Below are 4,698 nucleotides of genomic sequence, written 5' to 3'. Positions count from 1 at the left end.
CCACCACGTTGACCGATCTGCGAGTCAAGGCTTTATACAGTTTGGGCCAACAGATGGCGCTGTGCATTTCTACGGCAGAGCTGCAGTCGTATCGCCTCGCGCACTGTGCATGTTCTCTCAAATTCACCACAAATGTATTCGTCATATTTATTAAGTGATATTGCTGAAGATGCTAATATATTGGTTCTTATTCATTCCACAGCATTCAAATTCTATCCAAATTTGAAATTGGATCATTTATTCAAATATTACCTCCTAAGTTGCGTGTTCCGGACACGTGATTAATGGCCAAGGTGCTTTTCATGAAAATTTACAAAAGGATGTTAAGGCAAAATCCCGGTGCACCAACAATATACATGTATATAGGCTAAAGTTTCTGGCACCAAACTTTGGATTCAAACAATCTCATAATAATACAATGAAAAACACACTGTACATGGGTACATACATGCTATGAATACAACCAGGGTAAAAATCTAACTTCACTGCCCCCAGTGAGATTAAAAATTACAATTCAACTCATTATTATGGGTGCCGATTCAACGTTGTTTACATCAAAAACCAAGATTAATCAGCAAATTATAATGGAAACTCACTGACAATTATGGAAATGCACCTTCAGTAAAACTGCAAAGAATTCCCCTGCAAATGCGAAAATAAACAATTGGCTTAGGCTGAAGGATCTGTCTGGGTCGGCTGCCGTCTGGCGCTCAAACATGGCAAATTTCTGGAGGGGGGGGCATTGACAAAATGAAACTGCGGTCAGCACACTCCCCCTGTGATGTGAGACACATCGCAAACTGCGTTAACAAGAATCCACGACAAAAATGCAAGTATAACTATAAAAATTTGAAAATAAATGTATACATATGTAGTGACCATCTTCATTCGGCCGCACTTTAGATTTCATCAAACTTAAAAACTGTATCTCTTCTCTTGAGGGGCTGATTGAGTCTTCACCCAAATCGAAAAGGTCAGAAAACTGGGCGCTGGCTGAGGTTACCCTTGCAGTGGTCACAGACTTGAATGAGATTTTGGCATGGATCAAAAACGGTGCTTGGGCGTCCAGTGTTGTGAAGAATGTCGGTCTTGTAAACTGATATGTACCAGCTTTCTTGTGGAGGCCAACTAAACAAACGTCAGTCGCCAACAATTACCAATCCAAGGTCCAATCGCTGTGCAAATGGAGCATCATCAGGCTAATTGATCTGCTCTCTAAACCTTTATATGTGCTTGCAGCGCATCTCTCCCAATGAGAAGAAGAATCAATGCGTTGACTGGCTCTATCTCGTTGGCAATTCGTTGGAGTTGCGGGTGGTGTTGAGCAACTTCTGGTGATGGTATCTCATCGAGCTTGTCTGGAATCATCTGACGAAGGGTAACTTGATACGTGTTGCGCCATCTATGGACTTGATCCAAAGCTTCATTGTCTCGTTCTGTGACCTCATTTGAGCCAGCGCACATTTCCATGGCGTAAGTCAAGGGTGGAGAGGATATTCGAAAAAAGATCAAAGAGTTGGCCCTTTGCTAGGGTCGAGTTGCTTTGTTCGTCAATTACTGCATAAGTTGGAAGTGTTCTTGCCTATCTTCTCTGTACACTTCCACCTTGCATATCTTCGCACAGGATTTTCCGCCAGGGAAGAAGCCACATACATTTGTGCAAGTACACAGACGTGTAGAGCAGTGACATCAATCTTCACACTTGATTTGCTTTTCGCAGTTTTTGTAGGCATGCAACAGTTATAAAACACCCTTCAACTCTTTCAACAGCTTTTTCTTTCGGAATTCTTTCGGAAGAGCCGGCATTAATGCAGTGAATGTTTTGAGTTATGCAGAACACCATCTGCAAATTCGCCTCCTGTAAGTTTGGGAGCATTGATGACCTCCATCTTGTGAACAGTGACTGGCTTGGTTAACTTCACCATCTTGCTCATGGAATCGGACTCTGATGCTGTACAAGGTAGACCAACACAACAACTCTGGTCGTTTTGCATTTTTGTTTCTGTGTGGGTAAAACCGTGAAACACTTCGAAGGGTGGAAGTAACCTTGCACTGGAACTCGTGTATTTTTATTCATGCCTCATGTCTCCACTTATCTTGGAGCCCAGGTAGTAACTTTTAAACTATGCATTTGGCTAATGCTATGGGCTGAATCCAGATTTCTTGAGGCACAAGACCTCGAGGAGCAAGTGGTCAAGCTGGAGAAGTTTGTCGGAGTTCATTGCTGCGATCTTTTCAAATTCCTGAAGACGTAGCATGACATTTGATTCAGTGGCCTCCGGAGAGCCGTACGTTTCATCCAGCAACCCCCAGATTTGTTTCAATGCTTCCACACATTGGTCAATATACACTGAGTGTAGTGGCTCCAACATTTTTCTAGAGTCATTGCCCAACCATTTTATGACCAGATTCAGTTCCTGTGAAGGTGGTATGTTCAGCTCCTTGACTGTGCTCACAATTGATGCCTTCCAGGTTCTGTACATGGATGTGGAATCATTGAAGCTTTGAAGGCTCAAGGCCAACAACTCCTTCCTGAAGATGACATTTCGCATTTCAGTCATGGCATTAACTGGTTGCAGCTGAAGGTGGAGGGTAGTGCTGATGTGATGAGTAAGAGCGGAAAGTTGTGGGCTTGAGTCGGTTGACTGACTGACAGCAGGGAGTGGTGGACTGGAACCAGCAGGTTTACTGACAGTTGGGAGTTGTGGGCTGGAACCGGTTGGTTGACTGACAGCCGGGTGGTTGTGGACTGGCACTGGCAAGTAGACTGACAGCACACGATTGCAGGCTGGGACCAGCTTGTTGACTGACAGCAGCCAGTTGTGGGCTGGAACTTGCTGGTTGACTGATAGCAGACAGTTGTGGAGCCGGGTGAGACATGGCTGAAGGGGTTTCGGTGGTAGGCATTACAGAGGACGGCAAAGTATAATTGATGAATCACTACCAAAGATTACTTGATAACCGTGGGGAAGATGCTTGTATATTTTCTGGGTTTGCATCATAATCAAATTGTTCAGTTTCTGGTGATTCATAGACCTGTTCTAGCTTCAGCTTCTGCCTCTGCAAGTGCTGTTTCTTGCTCAAAACGACTCCTCTGTTGCTTCAACTAAGTTCTGCCTGCTCAAGTTGTTCAATCTGAGCCAGTCACTGCAAGCAACCTTCATCGCGGCTTTCTTTGCCGATGCATTTGCCTTAGACTAACAACCTGTCGTCCTCATGATGGACCCCCAGCAACCCCGGAACTATTGGCCGCCAGCGAAGGTCCATGAAGTGTTGCCTGGTACGGATGGAAAGGTCTGCACAGTGCGGGTGAAGATCATTGGAGATGGTATCTACGCCCGGCCAGTGGCTCGCCTCATCAAGCTGCCTTCCGAAACATCTATGGGGGCAAGTTTGGGACCACCATGTCATCTGAGTCTGATTAGGGTGACTTTACCATTGCAACCTTTTCCCCCCATGATCATTCACGAGGCGGCTTCTCCTGTTACCCTGTTGTTTTCTTGTATACCTTTATCATCTGTTGTTTAACTTTCCTTATTGACTCTCACCATTCGTGTCACCTGATTGCAACGGCGTATGCACACTGTAAACTGTTTCGCACAGTTTAGGGGCGGCTATTATGTTGCGACTCTAACGGGTCATAGAGGGGGCTATCCACCCACACCACTAGTTAGAGCTTTTCTAGAGATCAGGCCAGATGAGCTGTCTGCTCTCCCTATGACACGTCTCTCCGCCGGCCAACTACATGTTTAGACCAGCCATCAGGATGTTGCCACCAGCATACATGTGGTTGTATTGCCAGTACTAATAAAGAAAAGGGCAAATCCGTGCTCACTATGAACATGCAAACCGGCAGCCTGACTCCTCTTTGTTAGTCCACGCCCTTTGCCACAGCTTCTGTCTTCACTCTGACCATGACGGAGACCCGCGGGTTATGAAACTTCTATTGGTGTACCCAGCTATGCTTGTGGAACATGCGAATGTTCTGATCACTGTTTCTGCTGCGATCGCCATTGCTGTTTATATAAAACGCTCACGTAGTTGTCTCTCTGCTCTTCAATCTTGTCAATGTTGAATTTCAACCAGTCAACAAAACCCCAGTGCTTTATGAATTTCAGGGTTCTCTAATAAGCCAGTTTGTTATAAATCCTAGATTTCTCCCCCCCCCCAAAAAAAAACCAGGTCAACAAAGGACATCACAAAAAACATTTTCCTTATAATTTGATATCTAGTTTGCTGTTCAAATATTTCAATTTGTCAAGGTGTTTTCAGTTTATCTTGCAATGAAATATGCACATATTACCCATAAGACCATTTCAGTGTAATACATGTATGAGACCATGGTTAACAAAACAATTGTTGCCTGCTTTGACGGGGTCCATGGGTTTTGTACACGGGGGCAAATGGCACCCTCGGCCTAGCCTCGAGTGCCATTTGCCCCTTCAGGTGTACAAAACACCACGGGCCCCTACATCGCAGGCAATTGTCGCACAGTCCATGTCAAACCCTTCGTACGTAATGCATTGTTCTAACTCCACGAAATGCGTTATTTTTACGCTGAAAAGCAAAATGCACAATTGGAAAATATACTGTTAATTCAAAGGTGGCGCCTTTTTCGTGCACAGGCCAAGACAACATTTTTATTGTGCGACGAGTTTGCTTGAATTATCGTGACTCGCGCACGCGCACTCATGTGAT

Source organism: Acanthaster planci, linkage group LG03 (assembly GCF_054643075.1).
Source record: "Acanthaster planci isolate LZ-2023a linkage group LG03, COTS_SCS, whole genome shotgun sequence".
Lineage (NCBI taxonomy): Eukaryota > Metazoa > Echinodermata > Asteroidea > Valvatida > Acanthasteridae > Acanthaster > Acanthaster planci.
The sequence above is the reverse complement of the archived record's forward strand: the minus strand, read 5'-3'. Positions refer to the sequence as shown.